Raw genomic sequence first — 20568 nt, 5'->3', positions numbered from 1 at the left:
AAAAAACTCCCAAAAATACATGATTCCCTTGTCTTCCTGTCAGTTTACTGTGACATATTTATGAGTAGAAGGGTTTCTCATCTACCTTTAACTATCAGTCTTCTGTTATAGTTGGCCTAAATAAAATGAAAACATGCTGCATATGCTTCACCCAACTAGCATTACATTAGCTAGCTGTGTAATCCATGCTTTCTAGGTATCATCAATATGTAAGGGTAGAAGTTTTCTCTCTACCTACAAGTCCTATCAGGCAAATTAGAGCTACCCTCTGTCATCATATTTTTAACTGATAAAATTGGCCAATACGAAAACTGTGTCAGAAAGGATGTGAGAAAATAGGTATATTGTCCAACTGCAAATATTCTTTGATCCAGTAGTTCCCCTTCTAAAAATTTATCCCATAAAACATCATCTGAGGCCAGGCGAGGTGGCCCACGGCTGTAATCACAGAACTTTGGGAGTCTAAGCCAGGAGGATCATTTAAGGTCAGGAGTTCAAGACTAACATGGCCAACATGGTAAAACCCCGCTCTACTAAAAATATAAAAAAATTAGCTGCGCATGGTGGCAGGTGCCTGTAATCCCAGCTACTCAGGAGGCTGAGGCAGGAAAATCACTTGAACTCGGAAGGCAGAGGTTGCAATGAGCTAAGATGGCACCACTGCACTACAGACAACAGAGACTCTGTCTTATAAATAAATAAATAAATAAATAAAAATCTGGACAAGGTTATTCACTGCAGCATTATTCATAATACAAAACAAGATAGTGAAGACTGCATTTCTCAACCTGCTTTGTATTCAGATGTGGCTGTGACATTAAGTTCTAACTAATGAAACATAATTCAAACTGTTATCAAGTGACAGGTTCTAGAGATCTTCCTTTAAAAGGGTAACATAGAACCTCTGCCCTTTCATGCATCCCGCTGCCCGCTGGGTTGCAATAGCTGGAGATCCAGCTAAGTCAGTGAGGACACAGGCAACATGCATAGAGCAGTATTAGTATAGAAAAGGGCCAGATAACTCCAAGAATGTTATGAAGTTGTCAGAAAAAAAAGAAGAAAAAAGAAAAAAAAACGAAAAGGGCCAGATAATCAGAAAAGGGATGGTGGGGGGTGATTACCTCACTGAATCATGCACTTAATATCTGTACATGTTACTGTATCAATCCATTATGCTTTAACTCAAAAAAAGAAGGAGAATAAGAGAAAAACAGCAACACCATGAATGGCAGATGAGCCCTCAATTGCCTACCTGCATTTTTCACAGAAAAATACTTTTCTGTTGTTTAAGTCACTGTTCCCCAAGTTTTCTATCACAAATACATTTTTCATATACGAATATGTAGATAATTTAAAAACTACTGTCAGGTGAAAAAAGGCAAGCTAATAGTATATGGAATATGCTACCATACTTGTTTTTTTAAAAAGGTAGAGAGTGGCTGGGCTTGGTGACTCTTGTAATCCCAGGACTTTGGGAGGCCAAGGCAGAATAATCTTTGAGTTCAGGAGTTCGAGAACAGCCTGGGCAACAACAACAACAAAAAACTAGGTGGGCATGGTGGCACATGCCTGTATTCTCAACTACTTGGGAGGCTGAGGTGGGAGATTTCTCGAGCCCAGGATGTTATGGCTGCACTGAGTTGTCATCATGCCACTGCAGTCCAGTCTGGGGGACAGAGTGAGACCTCTTTCTGTCATACATACATACATAGAAAGAAAGAATCGTATACTGGAAGAATAGATAAGAAACTGGTAACATTGGTTGCTTCCAGAGAGGGGTAAAGTGTGCCCAAGAGAGGGAGAAAGGAAGCAAACTTCTCATTTTTTGCACCTTTTGTGTTTGAACCATGTGAACCTATTATTCAAAAATAAATGTTCTTCAATACTACTAAAACAAATGTTCTTCAATCCTACTAAAAGATACAGTTTAAGCTTTTTCGAGATTTTGGTATATGTAGATTTCAATGATTTGAAGATTTATATTAGACTTTGGTTTTTGAGATACTTCACACTAAACTAATTACTCAAGAACCATTAGATTAAAAAATAACAAAATTTTAACATGCTGGAAGGGGAAAAAAGGAGAGGGCAAAGAACTCTAAATCTTTTGCCAGAAAAGGGCAAGAAAACATTTTAACCAAAAAGAGAAGTACTGGGGTCATTTTGCTGCTTGAAATATATACTATATATCCTTTTTTTTTTTTTTTTTTTTTTGGAGACAGAGTCTTGCTCCTGTTTCCCAGGCTGGATGGAGTACAGGGGCATGGATCTTGAGTCACTGCAACCTCCATCTCCCAGGTTCAAGCAATTCTCCTGCCTCAGCCTCCCAAGTAGCTGAGGACTACAGGTGTGCGCCACCACGCCTGGCTAATTTTTGCATTTTTAGTAAAGATGGGGTTTCACCATGTTGGCCAAGGTGGTCTCAAACTCCTGACCTCAAGTGATCTGCCTGCCTCAGCCTTCCAAAGTGCTGGGATTACAGGCCAGAGCCATCACGGCCCTATATAGTTTTTAATTTCTCATAATTTGCTCTAAGGGTAGAACAAATAAAGCAGCTAGCTAAATCAAATCATCCAACAAGCCTTTTCCCTGACTAACTGAAGAAGTCATTACAAAAGGTTCTTTCTTGTTAGAGGAGTACAGATTCTAAACAGTTACAAGTAGGATCATTTGAAAGTCTATGAATCAGACTGAAATAAAATGAGGATTTCTGGCTGGGCACAGGGGCTCACGGCCTGTAATCCCAGCACTTTGGGAGGCCAAGGTGGGCAAATCACCTGAGGTCAGGAGTTTGAGACCAGCATGACCAACATGGAAAAACCCGGTCTCTACTAAAAATACAAAAAAAAAAAAAAAAAAAAAATTAGCTGGGTGTGGTGGCGCGTGCCTGTAATCCAGGCTACTTGGGAGGCTGAGGCAGCAGAATTGCTTCAATATAGGAGGCAGAGCTTGCAGTGAGCCGAGATCGCATCATTGCACTCTAGCCTGGGCAACAAGAGCAAAACTCTGTCTCAAAAAAAAAGAAACAACTAGGATTTCTGAGAAAAGTATTAAAAAGACTGTACATGTTTTTCTTTTCAACACTATTAAAAAATATGTGAATATAAACTCTTGCCTTTTTCATGGCATAAACAACACAACAAGAGTTACTCAAAATCTAACCATTCTTAATTAGACCATTTAATTTTGCAGTAGTCCCAAGTCTTGACTATTTTTATGCAGCTATGATTAGTGTATATAATTGTAGCTCCCTTTTTATGTACTTATTTCTATGTAATGATTACAATTTAAACGCACAAAATAAAAAATGTTTCCTTTAGAAATATCCCCCCAAAATTTTGGTCTTCCTTTTGGAGAACCTTGATTCTCACACCAGTGCCAAAAGATGACTAACATCATAAGGTAGAAGCCATGAAGCATAAATTATTGATCCATACCAATTACCAGCAACCTCTTAAGCAATAAATTATATTTAAACCCACAAAGGAGACTTCGTTTATACCTCCTGGCTGATAGTACAGGTTGAGCATCCCTAATCCAAAAATCCAAAATCCAAAACATCCGTCCAAAACCCACAACTTTTTGACCTCCAACATGATACCCTAAGTGGAAAATTCCACACCTCATGTGACGGATCACAGTCAAAACACAGGCACACAACAATGAAGACGACATTGTTAACACAGCAAAAAAAGTGCTTATTGCCGACATGTGCAAATGCATGATGGGCTTGTTAGAGAACTAGAGCAGCACGCATTCATAACAAAACAAATCGTGCTGGTTCATAAAATCAAAGAGAGAATTCTAAGACAAAAACTGTTGTTAATGAGGCAAGTGACTCTGGAGGAAATATTTTCAAAAGCCATCTAGCAGAATGCCTTCTCTTCCCTAGAGGTCCTGCTTCCTGGTCCCTCAACTGATTCTGATGTTTCTTCTGGCCATAATAAAACAAACAAACAAACAAAAATGTCCAGAAACATTTTTAATAAAAAAATAACATCATAGGTGGAGACTGAAAGCCTGCCCTTATTTGTTGCTTAACAGCAGATACAGATATTCCAGTGATGCTATTGTACTTAGTCACCCTGAACACATTATTATTCCACTATATTAATGGTATGTCATACATTTTACTGGTATCTTTTACTTTTTTCTTATGTGAGTAAGTATAAGAAAATGACTGCTTATCAGTAGCATATAAATTCAGTTGAGTGTGATGGTGATGCCAAATAACCAGACTGTCCCCATGAGTGACTAAGATTGTGATACCTTTCCTAACAGTTCAATGTGCACAAACTTTGTTTCCTGAACAAAATTATTTATAATACTGTAGAAAATTACCCTCAGGCTATGTGTATAAGATGTAAATGATGCCAGGCACAGTGGCTCACACCTGTAATCCCAGCACTTTGGGAGGGCAAAGCGGGTGGATCACCTGAGGTCAGGAGTTTGAGACCAGCCTGGCCAACATGGTGAAACCTCATCTCTACTAAAATAAAAAAATTAGCTGGGCATGGTGGCGTGCCTGTAATCCCAGCTATTCGGGAGGCTGAGGTACGAGAATCACTTGAACCTTGGTAGTTGGAGGTTGCAGTAAACCGAGATCACATCACTGCACTACAGACTGGGCAAAAGAGTGAGACTCCGTTTCAAAAAAAAAAAAAAAAAAAGGTAAATGAAACATAAATGAATTCTGTTTCAGCTTGAGTCCCATCTCCAAGATATCCCATTATGCATAAGCAAATATTCCAAATTCCAAAACAAATCCAAAATCCAAACCACTTCTGGTCCCAATCATGTAAGGTAAGAGATACTCAACCTGTAGTGCAAACATCAAATTGTTTCTAACAAGGCTGGAAGGTTACAAACAAAAACACTAAAATTCTTAGTAACTAGTGTGTAAATTTCATTAGGGGCTTACAATCATTAACCCTATAAGAGTAAATGCTCCTCAGGGCAAAGATTACACTTTCCAATAGTTATCTGTATTATTCAATAAAGCAGAATTTCAGAAACATAGACTAAAGGGACATTCAAATGTAAAAGGCTCAAAGTAGGCACACTATTAACATTTGGTAAGTAAGCTGAACGGTAGGAGTTTACAAACACATATAAAGCACAAGGAAATAAAATTAAAATTAGGCGTTATTCTTTGGATAAGTTTATCTATTCCAGGCCAGGCACAGTGGCTCACGCCTGTAATCCCAGCAGTTTGGGAGGCCGAGGCAGGTGGATCATGAGGTAAGGAGATCAAGACCATCCTGGCCAACATGGTGAAACCCCATCTCTACTAAAATACAAAAAAATTAGCCAGGCATGGTGGTGCTTGCCTGTAGTCCCAGCTACTCAGGAGGCTGGGGCAGGGGAATTGCTTGCATCCAAGCAGCAGAGGTTGCAGTGAGCTTAGATCAGAGGTTGCAGTGAGCTTAGATCGGAGCTCAGATCGCACCACTGAACTCCAGCCTGGGCAACAGAGCAAGACTCCGCCTCAAAAAAAAAAAAAAAAAAAATAGATATCTACGCCATAGCCACACAACCCAAATGAAAAACGTCTTAAAGAAAACCAAAAATTACACTGAGGTTCATTACTGAAGGCTTGATATGGTTTTCTTCTAAAGGAGAAAGAAAACTAAGTTTGTGTCTGCCAACATTAAATTGAATTCACGTGAATCTTCAAGAATACAACTGTTACTTTAATAAATCAAGAAGCCTAACATCCTTTAAAAGTAGGAAGATAGGAAGTTACAGTCATTTTTTACAAATTGGGATGAAAAAGAGGTAGACATTAATTTTCTCTTAACTTTTAAGTTATCAATTTGGAAGGGAGAAAAATGAACAAATCAAATTAATTTCATATAGCACTCCCCATGAATACTAAATAAGCAGCATAAACACAAGCACAGGGGTTACTCAAATTCAATTCCAACCAATTTCGACTGAACGTCTAAAGATAGAGGGTATTCCTGATTCTATGGGAAACAAAGATTAGTAACTGTCAGACAAGTCCACAAGAGTCCAACATCTTAAGACTTTTAACAGGAATTCTCACTGGACTATGACTTCAGTAACACCAATATGTATTTAAATCATAGCCATTATGAGAAACATGAGTAAGTGTTCAGTTCAACAAGTGTTCGGTTAAAGGAACAATTGAAACACCTGAAAAGACCTTTAATAAAATAAAACTAATATTTAAATAGACCAACAAATGAGCTGGCAGGGAGATTTTAATTGCTAAAATATCTTTTAAAGAGGCATGTTCTTCTTCTTGTCATGTCCGTTAAAAGGGGAAGGAGGAAATTCCATGAAATATTCATAAAGCGATTTTTTTAAAAGAGATAGAGTCTCACTATGTTGCCCATGCTGGAGTGCAGTGGCTATTCACAGGGGCGATCCTACTACTACTGATCAGCATGGGAGTTTTGACCTGCTCCGTATCTGACCTGGAAATCTCTCTTCATCCCTCCTTAGGCAATCTGCTGTTACTCCATTCCTGGGAGAAGGAACAATTCTTAATTTGTTCCCTCCCTCCTCTTCCTTGGAACAATTCTTAAAAGAAGCTTTACCACTCCACTCTTTATCTTGCATTTTCTTTTTTTTTTTTTTAAACCTCACTTGGCCAGAGACAATGGTCTCTGCAGTTTCAAATAGGACAATTAAAAGCAAGATAAACATGGCAGAGAATCACAAAATCAAACAAGACAACTACAGTAAGGTGAAGCCAGGCGTGGTACTCAGGCCTGTAATCCCAGCACTTTGGGAGGCCGAAGCGGGGAGATCACAAGGTTAGGAGATCGAGACCATCCTGGCCAACATGGTGAAACCCCATCTCTACTAAAAATACAAAAAAATTAGCTGGGCGTGGTGGCTCACACCTGTAGTCCCAGCTACTCGGGAGGCTGAGGCAGGAGAACTGTTCAAACCCAGGAGGGGGAGACTGCAGTGAACCGAGATCGCGCCACTGCACTACAGCCTGGGCCACGGTGCGAGACTCCTTCTCAAAAAAAAAAAAAAAGAAAAGAAAAAACTTTATAAAATAAGAACCAATTTTATATTTACCTAAAAGGGGGTAAAAAATGAAGTGTTAAATTAAAAAAAAAAATTCTTAAAGACTATTTGCCAAAGAATATAAATATCTGTAAAATTATGCTAAAAGAAAAAGTCATGGGAGTTAACTAATGCACTTAACATAATACCTGGCATATAAACTATGTCACAACAAATCAGTTGTGAAATTCCACAAGTTAAAAACTTTGGTGCATTTTTTTTAGCTTTTTATCAATCTAATCATAGCCTATGTTAAATAAAACAGGCAAAGAAAATGTCAAATGAAAGACGATTCCTTAAAGCATAAAGCTCTAAGGCCCTCTTTGGACTTATTTTCAAGAAACATTTTGATAGTCCTTTGTTCCACAACTGAGCTAAGATACAATGATGATGGTAGAGCTCTTCATCCAGGAAAGAAGACAGCCTGAACAAAGAGAAACCTATTCCCTAGGGTTAAGGTGACTGGGTTTTGTAAAAAGCACTGACAACCTCCAGAGAATAATGCTGATGGCTGAACTTGAAATAAAACCTCTTGCCCTACTTCGGAAACAAGTTGCCTCTTCTGGTTTCTGGACATTAAAGCAAAAGTGTCCTTTGAGACTACCTTATGAAACTCAAATTTCATCTTCAGAAACTCCAGCTAATCAATAATTTCCTTTTCTGTAGTTCAAAGAATCATGTTGTAGTTTTAAATAAACTACTCTATAAACAAAATTAATCTCTTTAATTGTCATAAAGCAAATGAACAACTCCTATAAATGAATCTGCTAAAAAGTGTCTAAGTTAACAAGCAGAGTAGAAAACAAAACAACTGCTTTATTTCTGGGGACACTGTCTAGAGTCACTCAGAATGGTCCAGTGTGTTACATAGTCATTGGCTTTCCTACAATACAGCTTTCAAAAAAAATAGGCTGACCGAAACCCCTGGCAATAGAACTGTTTACCAACCAAGAAGGTTGGGAAAGACACAAAATCTGCATGTGGCATGTGCCCAGCTAGACTTTGAGGGGTTTGTGCTGTGGACCTAAAGTTCTTATAAGGTTGTCTGAAATGAAAAACATGTCAGCAGGGCCTATCAAGTGTGCTAAATGAGTCCATGACAGGATCAAGGGTGCCTTCCTTATCAAGAAGCAGAAAATCATTGTGGAAGTATTGAAAGCACAAGCACAGAGTCAAAAAGCTCAATTTAAAAATGTAATGTTTTGGAATAAAAAAAAAAATTTAATTTCAAAAAAATGTAAAGCTACTAAAATGTAAAGCTTACTAAAGATAAGGAAAAACTAAGTCTTCAATATATGCCTACAATTCAGGGATAAGATATGAAGCTTACAATTTATTAGGGGAGATAAGGCTAATCACATGTGAATTAGACAGCAACAAGCAACAGTATACAATGAAATGCCAACGTGCTAAGTGGCAAAGTACTCAGTATACATACACCATAGAAATTTGGGAAAGGGAAAGGATGTTACGGAGGCATTGGTGAGTCCAACAAGGTTTCATGGAAACAGACTTCATAAAATAGAAGTTACATTTGGAGAAATAAAAGGAGAAAACAAGGCTGAACAAACTGCTCGATACCAGGTTTATTGCTGGGAGTTCCAGAAAATGGAGAGGAAGGGTGGGACTATCTTAAAACATTTAAACCTAGAACAGGTTCTCATTTGGAGAGTAACATCATCCCACCAGAATTCTTGTCCAATTAACCTGCCAACTGTGTACAAAAAATTGAAGGGGGCAAATATGGAATTATAAAAAACCATCACAGAGACAATTACAGAAATCTAAATCGACAATTTTCATTGGTCTAGATCTGTGCTATCCAATACAGCAGCCACTCTAGCCACATGTGGCTTTTGGCACCTGAAATATTAGCAGTCTGAACTGAGATGTGCTTTTTTTTTCTTTTTTTTTAAGAGACAGGTCTCACTCTGTCATCCAGGCTGGAGACCAGTGGCATGATCACAGCTCACCATCACCTCAAACTTCAGGGTTCAAGCTATTCTCCTGCTTCAGCCTCCTGAGCAGCTAAGACTATGGGCTACCATGCCCAGAGGGATATTCTCTAAGTGTAAAATGCACACCAGATTTCAAAGATGTTATATGAAAACAAAAGACTGTAAATGATTTCAGTAACTTTTATATTGATTACAATGTGAAATCATGTTTTGAATATATTGTGTTTACATATTTTTAAAATAATTTTCACCTGTGTATTTTTTCCTTAATGTAGCTAACTAGAAAATGTTAAATTACATACATACAAGGCTCATATTACAGTCATCACTCAGTATCCATGGGGGGTTGGTTTCAGGACCTCCCTTAGACACCAAACTCCGTGGATGCTTACGTCCCTGATATAAAATGGTATAGTATTTGCATATAACCTACACACATTCTACCACATACTTTAAATAAACTCTAGATTACTTAAAATATCTAATACAATGTAAATGCTATGTAAAGAGTTATACTGTACTGTCATGACAAGAAAAAAATCTGTATATGTTCAGTACAGATGTAATTTTTTTTTCCTCAAGCATTTTCCATCTGAGGTTGGTTGGATCCATGGACGCTAAACCCACAGATACAGAGGGCTATTTCTACTCAACAGCACTGCTCTACATAGTTATCTCAACTTTTCTGATTCTCCCATTCCCATTTTTTAAAACATTTTTAACATGTACCCACAAATATGTAGATATATTTATAAATGTGATATATATACATGTTCCACTGTACTAATATATTTTACATACATATAAAATGTATATAAATACTAGTAGGATGAGAAGAATAAACACAAGTTCCAATATTTTTCTTTCCGGCCGGGCGTGGTGGCTCATGCCTATAATCCAAGCACTTGGAGGCCAAGGCAGGCGGATCACCAGGGGTTGGGAGTTCAAGACCAGCCTGACCAACATGGCAAAACCCCATCTTTAAAAAAAAAAAAAAAAAGAAAAGAAAAAAAAATATTTTTCTTTCCACAGTCCAATGGACTAATCCACACACTACCACATTGGAGGCCTGAGATCTTTTCAGAGAGACTAAACAGAAAAAGGCAAATGCAAATTGAAGTTTCACTAAAACTTAAAGACTGGTTGGCCATGGAAGCAAAGGGAGAGGATAGACATAATGCTATTTGCCACTCAGTATCTACTGGCTCTTTTTTTTTTTGAGTGGGAGGGGCACCTAGCAAATTCTCCCAGACCCTGCCATCCACTGCTTCTTGATTTTCCCTTGGAAATCTACTTCCTCTACCATGATGCTGCTTAAGTGGCAACTCCAGAGGTAGGCCCAGGTTGGCCAAACTAATTAGCAAATCCTATTTCTCTTGCCTTAGTGGTTGATTCAGGAATGACAATGTAACCCAAAGTCAATGAGACACAAGAAGACATTTCTTGAGCTTCCAGGAAGAGAAACTCTCTTCTAGCAGTGGTTCTTAAGCTGAGGCTCACAGACACTGCAAGGGTTTATATCTAGAATTCAGGGTGTCTTTAAACTCAGATGAGAAAAACAAATTACATCTTTACTTTCACTAACCTCTAACTAAAATTTAGCATTTCCTTTTACTGTGAATTCAGCCAACACATCACAATAGTATTATATTAGCAATATCTGTTCATTTTGTCACCAGTAGAAATCACAGGTATTTATTTTCCTATCACATGATCTGTGGTTGCAGATACCTCCAAATAGTGATAATACTCATCACCACTTGGAAATTATTAGACCCCCACTAAATCTTTTTAATAAAGAAACAGGCTAAAAATACAAAACAAAACAAAACAAAACAAAAAAAGAAACAAGCTGGGCATGATGGCTCACACCTATAATCCCAGCATTTTGGGAGGCCAAGGCAAGAGGATGGTTTGAGCCCAGGAATTTTAAGACCAGCCTGAGCAACATGGCGAGACTTCATCTCTATCAAAAATTTAAAAATTACCCGGGTATGGTGGTGTGCACCTGTGGTCCTAGCTACTCAGAAGGCTGAGGTGACAGAATCACTTGAGCATAAGAGTCTGAGGCTGCCATAAGCTGTGTTAGCACCACTGTACTCCAGCCTAGGCAACAGATCAAGAACCTGTCTCAAAAAAAGAAAGAGCTATTAGGCCAGGCACTTTGGAAGGCTGAGGCCAGCAGATCACAAGGTCAGGAGTTCGAGACCAGCCTGGACAATATGGTGAAACTCCATCTCTACTAAAAATACAAAAATTAGCTGGGTGTGGTGGTATGTGCCTGCAGTCCCAGCTACCCAGGAAGCTGAGGCAGAAGAATCGCTCGAATCTGGGATGTGGAGGTTATAATGAGCCAAGATCGCACCACTGTACTCTAGCCTGGGCGACAGAGCAAGACTCCCTCTCACAAAAAAAAAAAAAAGAAAAAAAAAAGGAGGAAGAAACAGGTATTACTCACAATTTTTAAAAATACTTCTGTAACTATATTTTAATGCAACTGGTTTTCTTTGTACAGTAGTCCTATGTATTTTCCTCTGGGTTGGACACCATGAGGATGTAGGAGTTGAGCTGCAACATACATGCTGTAAACACAAAGGGACCAAAACCCCGGAACCTGAGCTCATTAAAGGAAGAGAAAGATGAAGTCTGATCGCTTAATTGAATCAAGCCTCACCTTTGCACTTTTTAATATTGTGAGCCAGTGAATTTGAGTTGGTTTTCTATTATTATCAACATTAAAAAATCTAAATGATACAATTTTCAATAGGTTCTATCTCAGAAAACTAGAACAATACCCATGACTTTCGACAGACAAAGAGAACTTAGAAAAGGCTTAACTTTGTCACAATGAGGGAATCTGGGAAAAATGAGTTCAGTTCCTCACAAACTGAATGTACTGCAGACTCAATACTCCCATCAAGCTCTCATATGTACTTCCTGTTTTATATATAGGCAATGCTAAGGTTTCACATATGACCTAAGTGTGGGCAAGCAGACATACCTGCATAAGATACAGAGAACAGAAAGACGTAACGTGAAATGACAGTCCTACCCAAGGAAGTTAAAGCTGTTAAAGCAGCTTTCTGATTCAACAACGTGGTTCTAGATGCTATGGTGGCTGTAGCCCCCTTGGCAGGCAAGCTCTGCAGTATCATTCAGGGGTTTGTTCCTAGAAGTTCAGACTAACCTGTTCATTCAGTCCGCTCAAAGTTTACATACCTTTCTCTCAATAAATTCTGCTTGCTCCAACTACCTAGAGCAAATGCTCTTGCTACAGGATCCTGAATAAGTCAAAGTAAAAAGGGATATACAAAAGAAGCATCTTCTTAGTAGTTAGAAACACAACAAGAGTTAACAGTTTAGGAATAAAAATGTAGGCATGACTTGGAAAGAATTATAACTGAGAAGCCCTAAGAGGTAAGGGCTGGATTATAAGCAGCAATAAAGGTTCAAGAACAGAGCATCAGATAGTCTGAATTTGGAAGAGAAAGAATTGCCAGAAAAGCTGAGAAATCAGAGATAAGCAAAGAACCAGGAGAAGAGAGAACTCAAAAAATGAGGTCTTCTGTACAACTAAGTACCAAAGATGACAAACAATAAAGATTTAACTAAAAGATCTGTGGAAAACATTACTCCTTTCCTTAAAAACCATCACTGGGTACAAAATAATACTCAAACTCCTTCCAAAACCTGGTCCCAACCCACCCTTTTCTGCTACTGTTCCTTTAATACAAAGCTTCTAATCACAGTCTTAAAAAAATTAAAAAAAAAATTATTCTCTGGATCCTTAAAGGCCTGTCCTTGTTCAGTCAGGCTGCTGTAACAAAATATCTTACATTGGGTATTTTTTACCCAACAGAAACTTATTGCTGACAGTTCTGGAGACTGAGAAGTCCAAAATCAAGGCACTGGCAGATTCAGTGTCTGGTGAGGCCCTGCTCCTCAGAGAGGCACTTCACAGGATGGAAGGGACAAAGGGCTCCTCAAGCCTCTTTTACCAAGGCATTAATCCCATTCACAACTTAATCACCTACTAAAAGCCCCAGCTCTTAATACTATCACACTGGGGATTAAGTTCCAACATTTAAATTTTGGAGGGACACCAACATTCAGACCTTAGCAGGGCCTAATTCAAGACCTACTCCTAAGAAACTTGCCTCCTCTGAATTCATGTCACGTTTACTTATCTGTCTTCAAATACCTAATTAAAACCCAAACTAAGCCTGTGGTATGTGTTGGTAGTCTCAGTTACTTAGAAGGCTGAGATCACCAGAGTCTGAAAGTTGAAGGCTGCAGTACACTGTGACCAGGACTTTGAACAGCCACTGCACTCCAGACTGGGCAACACAGCAAGATGTAGCCTCTTAAAAAAAAAAAAAAAAAAAAAAGCACGGGGCATGGTAGCAACGTGCCTGTACTCCCACCTACTCGGGAGGCTGAGGCTAGAGGATGGCTTGAGTCCAGGAGTTCTGGGCTATAGTGCACTATGCCTATCAGGTGTAGGCACTAAGTTCAGCATCAATATGGTGACCTCCCGGGAGCAGGGGACCACCAGGTTGCCTAAGGAGGGGTGAAGCGGCCCAGGTCAAAAACCGAGCAGGTCAAAACTCCCATGCTGATTAGTAGTAGGACTGCACCTGTGAATAGCCACTGCACTCCAGCCTGGGCAACATAGCGAGACCCCTTCTCAGAAAAAAAAAAAAAAATAGCTGGGCATGGTGGTACACATCTGTAGTTGCAACTACTCAGGAGGCTGAGGAAGGAGGATGGCTTGAGTCCAGGAGCTCGATGTTACGGTGAGCTATGATTGCACCACTCTACTTCAGCCCATACAACAAAGTGAGACTGTCTCAACAAACAAAACAAAACAAAAAACTAAATCATAAGCTTATAGACAGAGTAAGGGCTGTGTGTTCATTTCTTTATACTCTTAACACCAAGCATAACACTACCCTAATGTACTTCTAACAAAGTAGATCATTTGAACAAGTAGTTTCAGAAGAAACTAGTAGAAGTAAGACTGCAGGTGATTAAACAGCTAATGAAATTGACCTGAAGCTGGGCTCAGTGGCTCATGCCTATAATCCCAGCACTTTGGGAGGCCGAGGCAGCGGATCACAAGTTCAGGAGTTTGAGACCAGCCTGACCAATATGGTGAAACTCTGTCTCTACTAAAAATACAAAAATTAGCCAGGCATGGTGGCTCGCACCTGTAATCCCAGCTACTCAGGAGGCTGAGGCAGGAGAATCGCTTGAATCTGGGAGGCGGAGGCTGCAGTGAACCAATACTGCCCCACTGCACTCCAGCCTGGGCAACAGAGCTATACTCCATCTCAATTTAAAAAAAAGAAAAAAAGAGAGAGAGAGAGAAATTGACCTAGAAGGTGCGGGAAAGAACTTTTTATGGTGATGATAATGTTCTGTATCTCAACAGGGATATGGGTTACGCAAATGTCTGAACTTGTTCAAACTAAGGGAATAGTATAAGATTTGTATATTTTGCTATATACAAGTTTTACCTAAAAACAAGTGAACAAATAGTCAATATGCATGGGGAAATGTCTAGGTGTAAAGAATACTTACTTTGAGGCCGGGCACGGTGGCTCACGTCTGTAATCCTAGCACTTTGGGAGGCTGAGGTGGGTCGATCACCTCAGGTCAGGAGTTCAAGACCAGCCTGGCCATCATGGTGAAACCCCATCTTAAAAAAATAAATAAATAAATAAAAAGAATACTTACTTTGAAATACAACAAAAACAAAAGGATTGATGAATGGATAGACCCGACACGCGATAAAGCAAATATAGCAAAATATGACTAACAATATAGGTGGTGGGTATTTAGGTATGCAATGTACAAACAATTCTTTCCACTTTTCTGTAATGAATATTTCACTAGAAAATCTTCAAGAAAGAAAGCAAACATTGGAAATGAAGGTGTGAGAGGCTTGCATATCTCCCAAGTTCATCAATTAAAGAAAAGGATTGACTTTAAAGAAAAAGAAGGTATATGCATACCTGAGAGTGGAAAGAAAAAGAGAACAGGTATTCCGGTTGTCCCTCTTTTCTCTGCCTCTAATTTTAAAATGCCTATATAGACTAGTTCTGGCCTTGAGCACTTGTTCTTGCCTCAAAGGAAGCCCAAACTCATTAAGCTCCATTCATTGTAGCACAATACCAATCTGGGGTATCTAGGCCCTTTGTCTGTCTTGGGCTACGATAAACTATTCCCTATTCTTTTTAATTGAGTTTCTAATACCTCCTTAAATTGACTTTTTTTTTTTTTTTTTTTGAGATGGAGTCTTGCTCTGTTGCCAGGCTGAAGTGCAGTGGCGACACTGCCACCTCTGCCTCCTGGGTTCAAGTGATTCTCCTGCCTCAGCCTCCCGAGTAGCTGGGACTACAGGCGTGCACCACCACCCATGACTAATTTTCGTATTTTAGTAGAGACAGGGTTTCACCAGGCTGGTCTCAAACTCCTGACCTTGTGATCTGTCCACCTCAGCCTCCCAAAGTGCTGGGATTACAGGCGTGAGCCACTGTGCCCAGTCAAATTGACCTTTAACTAAGACCTCTGGCCAATCTAACATAACATAGTTATCCTCTTGACCCAACTCTAGCCTCTTAGACTCAAGACCTGCCTTAGCAAGGCAACATTGAAACAAAGGTTAAGGGTCCTTGTAGCAAAGGCATTTCACCCTGTGTCACAGTTCCTAGCTGAGTACCTAGTACAGAAATACTCAAAAAATGTTTGTTGGATGAATGAAATCCGTACCTAACAATGCAATAACCACACTTACAAAGCATTCAGTTTCATATTCACACCTACAATGTACTGAGAAAGTGTACATGTTAGGTTTCTGAAACGGAATATTTTTAAAAGAACTAATGAGGCTGGGCGTGGTGGCTCACGCCTGTAATCCAAGCACTTTGGAGGCCAAGGGGGGTGGATCACCTGAGGTCAGGAGTTCAAGACCAGTCTGACCAACATGGTGAAACCCTGTCTTTAAAAATAAAAAAACAAACTGGGCGCGGTGGCTCACGCCTATAATCCCAGCACTTTGGGAGGCCAAGACGGGTGGATCACAAGGCCAAGAGATCGAGACCATCCTGGTCAACATGGTGAAACCCCGTCTCTACTAAAAATACAAAAATTAGCTGGGCATGGTGGCGCACGCCTGTAGTCCCAGCTACTTGGGAGGGTGAGGCAGGAGAATTGCTTGAACCCAGGAGACGGAGGTTGCAGTGAGCCGAGATCGCGCCATTGCACTCCAGCCTGGTTAACAAGAGCGAAACTCCGTCTTAAAAAAATAAATAAATAAAAATAAAAAATAAAAAAAGAACTAATGAGAGCCTCTTCTGTGGAGCACTAACTAGTGGAGGTGGGAATGAAAGGTTAAGTTCTTTTAACTAACACTAAGAAACTACAATGTATTAACACTCTCCTGGAAAACACAGTATGATCATCAGCTTCAAAATACCATAAGCATTAACTAAAGGGGAGAAGATAAATTATGCAAAGATAACAACTGACAGGAATTCAATTTCCAGATGACCTAAATGCATTTCAAGTTAATCTGCTCTTTTTTGTTTTTGTTGCTTCCAAAGAACTGCAGATTATGCACTTGCTGAATTTTGCCTTTGTCACACATGACCTAACAAGGAAGGCATTCATCATACCATAGTAGCTTCCCTCAAGTATCTGGTTCTAAACAGCTGCAAATTTTGGAAGACAACACTAAATGATGTCTCTAAAGATAAGCATGTTCTCTCTCAAAGAAATATTAAAATAAGATTAAAGTTTACTAGAATATAAAAACTGTCAAATTAAACTAGCTGAACATAAATTAAGTTTAAAAAATAAAGTAGAAAATTTTATAAGAATTTAAATCCTAATTGTTATGTTAATAAAATAATTGATCCAATAAACATATCCTAAAGAATTTCTATAAAACAGCACAGCACTCCCATTCTTCTTGACATTTGCTTTTATCCATCAGAAAGATGCCACACTACCAATGATTGGTTAATTCGGTGCCTTCAAATGATGTAAGTGAATAAAATGACTTAAAATAATAAAAGCAATCTCAAAATTAATTTCCATAAAACCTTAAGAAGTAAAAGCTACTTCCCAGATCCAAAACTGGAAAGCATGGGGGTGAAAAATATCCTGCCAAAAATAGAAACAGACTGTAAAAATGTTTAACACGAGTATGGCTTGTTAGGTAATTATACAACACTCACAAGTTGGCTTTTTAAATATCTGTCATTGTTCCTCAGTCACATCAATATACACTAAGACATTTATTCTTCACCTATTAACTCACTTTCCATGAGGAAAAATAAAAGCTTCATGACTGCTAAGCAAAACAGAGGGGGAAAATGCACTGCCCAAGAGCAGTTATCTCCTTATCAGCTGAAGTCTTTCAACTCTCATTTAGTCTGACTTTCATCCTTTCCCAATAATACTAGTACACCTGGTTGGAACGGTGGTTCATGCCTGTAATCCCAATACTTTGGGAGGCTTAGGTGGGTGGATCACAAGGTCAGGAGTTCAAGACCACCCTCACCAACACAGTGAAACCCCATCTCTACTAAAAATACAAACATTAGCTAGGCATGGTGGCATGCGCCTGTAGTTCCAGCTACACGAGAGGCTGAGGCAGGGGAATCACTTGAACTCAGGAGGCGGAGGTTGCAGTGAGCTGAGAATGTACCAGCCTGGGCGTCAGAGCAAGACTCCGTTTCCAAAAAAACAACAAAAAAAAACTAGTACAGCTAACTTACATAGAGCCATGTAGCTGGCTCCCAGAATGGCTACTACTTGGAAAAGACACATACAAGTGTCCATTTTGGACCTCCTTCAATTGCATTACATAATATCTTGCCAAGATTCTTTCATCTTAAAGAGAAGGTTGACTAACACTCTGAATATCACCAGTTTCCGTATTAATTCAGATGCCTCTCAGTCTCTGGTGATCCAGAGGCCCAAACTGTATCTTTAGAGCCTTCACTCAACACTGTCAGCATACAATTCCTAATTTCTTAAAAGAAGGAAGAAAAAAACAGAACTTTTAGTACACACAATGCTGTCAAATTCCCAAGGTTGTGGTGAGGATCAAAATAAGATTTAGAGGAAAACCTTGTTTTGTGAACTTCCAGTCAAATCCAATAGTACCTAACAGGGGTAAATGTTTGCTTTTATTTCCTGCCGTAAAATGGGCACAACTTCCATCTGCATGTTGATGTAAAATCCAGAGAGACACTAACTTATCACCTTTAAAAAGCAAATGGGGAACAGGAAGTATTGAGAGAGAGAGAGAAAAAAAAAAAAAACCCTACCATTACAAGTCAAGGTCAGTGAGGAAGGACTGAGGACTCAATTTTAAGCCATCTACCTTTTGAACTAGATTCCATTTACATTATTCTACAGAGAGGAGGAAATGAAAGTACTGGGCCGGGCGCGGTGGCTCAAGCCTGTAATCCCAGCACTTTGGGAGGCCGAGGCGGGTGGATCACGAGGTCGACAGATCGAGACCATCCTGGTCAACATTGTGAAACCCCGTCTCTACTAATACAAAAAAAAATTAGCTGGGCACGGTGGCGCGTGCCTGTAATCCCAGCTACTCAGGAGGCTGAGGCAGGAGAATTGCCTGAACCCAGGAGGCGGAGGTTGCGGTGAGCCGAGATCGCGCCATTGCACTCCAGCCTGGGTAACAAGAGCGAGACTCCGTCTCAAAAAAAAAAAAAAAAAAAAAAAAAAAGAAAGTACTGATACGCTGGAATGCCTGAAGAGGGTCACTATGACAAGTGGCTAACTTCTCTTCCAGTTAGATCTTTTTTTAAAGCTTTGGAAGAAAAACAGTATTAATAGGAAAATCACTTTTGTAAAATTCTGTAATTTCATATTTAAAAGCACTACATACGGAATTTTAGTTACCTATCCAGACAAGCGGTCCTTGGATACGTTATTAAATTAAGTTATAGCAGGGTCTTAGAAAGCAAGAAAAAGGCTTGTTGCTAACTTCTAAACCACAGAAAACCCTCAACTTTCCATGGTGGCATGGGGTAGGATAGGGACAACCTGGATAGATGAACTCCTCAGGTGATTATCATTTAAGACAAATGTTGAATTAATTCAAACTCCTCCCTCCCTTCACAATAGAAAAAAAAAATTATGTAAGATCCACTCTCCCATCTCCTGGCCATTTTCTAACAAAAAAATGCTAACAGCAGGTAGCAGACGTCCAGTTAAAAAAAAAAAAAAAAGTAAAGCAAACTGATTTATCAGCACTGTGCTTTTCTTTTTTTCAGTAATTCTGACCGCAAACCATCAAACTATGAATTTAAGCTTCCTAAAAGGTTTTTCACATTACACTCTCCAAAAAAACCTCCTACCTTGACTTAAATTTTCTAAGTCAAATGTCTTAAATTGAGCTGTACTAACGATGCTTGCTTGACATGAAGTTAAAGAAATGAACTATTACATTAAAATTCCAAAATGCTGTTATTGAACAACTTTCGATTCAAATCCACTGTGATTCTAGGCATCGATGGAAGACAACTTCCTTTTTCTCCCCTGCGGGTCCCCCCCGGCCCTTCCGCGCGTCCAGGTCCCCGCCCGGGCCTGCGGTGACATCCCAGGACCCATTTTCTGACGTCACAGACACGCGGACCCACAGCCCTATGACTTCATCGCGGACTGGGGCCGAACCGCAGTCGACTTGCGCCAGCCCAGAGGCCGGGGAGGTGTCCCAGCCTCCACCCCGCCCCATCCCCGTGGAACGTTAAGGACAAGCGCCAGCTCACCTGCGCTGAGGAAGGGAAGGGCAGAGTGGCCGAGCCCGGGCGGGCGCGACAGGGGCGAGGCGACCCCAGTCCAGACCCTGACTTCCTCACCGCCCTGAGTCCTGTAGGTGGGAGCACCGGTCCGGTGCTAGCTCACGGCCTATCCGTGATCTCCTCGGCTTGAGCCGGGACCCAGGACCCCGCTCCCGCCTACCCGCCCGACCCTCCGTGGCCCATGGGGGCGCTTAGCACCCGGGCCGTGCGCGCTGGGAGGGCTGCCCTGGAGGAGGCGCGGGCCGCCGGGTCCCTGCCCGGGACCCGCGGGCGGCGCCCCTGCCCCCACCCGCCCGGCGCCCCGGGAGCGGCGGGAGGGGGCGGGGAGCGGCCACGGTGGCCGCCGCCGGACCCCAGCCCCGCGGCCCTAGCGCCACACCCCACCCCGGCCCGGACCCACCTGCGCTCCTGCCCCGGCCGCGGCCTGGCCCGGGGCTGCACCAGCCCAATGCAGTGGCGGCGGTAGCGGCGACAGGAGGCCCGGCTCGCTCCCCACCTCTGAGGCGGACCGAGCGCGCGGCGCGGCGGCACCCAACGCTCGCCCCGAAACCCGTTTGTTTGGCTAAAACGGCGTGACGTCACGCGCCGGCCCAATCAACGGTTGGCCGGGGGAGGGGCCGCGGTACCAAGCTGTCACGGCGCCCTCTGTTGGACGCTGGGGGAAGGAAGGGGGAAGTAAAAAGGGAGACCTGGATGACGCGTCTGCCGCCCCCAAGTGGTGG

The 20568-nt window shown here is 40.9% G+C and overlaps 1 protein-coding gene across 2 annotated transcripts in view; it reads right to left on the bottom strand.

Annotated features, from left to right (window-relative positions):
• Window positions 1-20360, bottom strand: part of FBXO34 (F-box protein 34) — an 85730-nt gene extending 65370 nt beyond the window's left edge. Inside the window, exon 1 of one of the 2 annotated variants that reach the window (XM_064365890.1) lies at window positions 20247-20360. The gene's annotated coding sequence lies outside the window, so the exon portion shown is untranslated. Of the gene's footprint in view, window positions 1-14588; window positions 15346-20246 lie in introns of those variants that run through there. The other variant, XM_064365889.1, reaches the window with a different exon arrangement.
• Between the last annotated feature and the right edge of the window lie 208 nt (window positions 20361-20568).

The sequence above is a fragment of the Aotus nancymaae genome, unplaced genomic scaffold (assembly GCF_030222135.1).
Source record: "Aotus nancymaae isolate 86718 unplaced genomic scaffold, 86718_ANA_hifiasm-v0.15.2.pri h1tg000062l, whole genome shotgun sequence".
NCBI lineage: Eukaryota > Metazoa > Chordata > Mammalia > Primates > Aotidae > Aotus > Aotus nancymaae.
The sequence above is the reverse complement of the archived record's forward strand: the minus strand, read 5'-3'. Positions and strand labels throughout refer to the sequence as shown.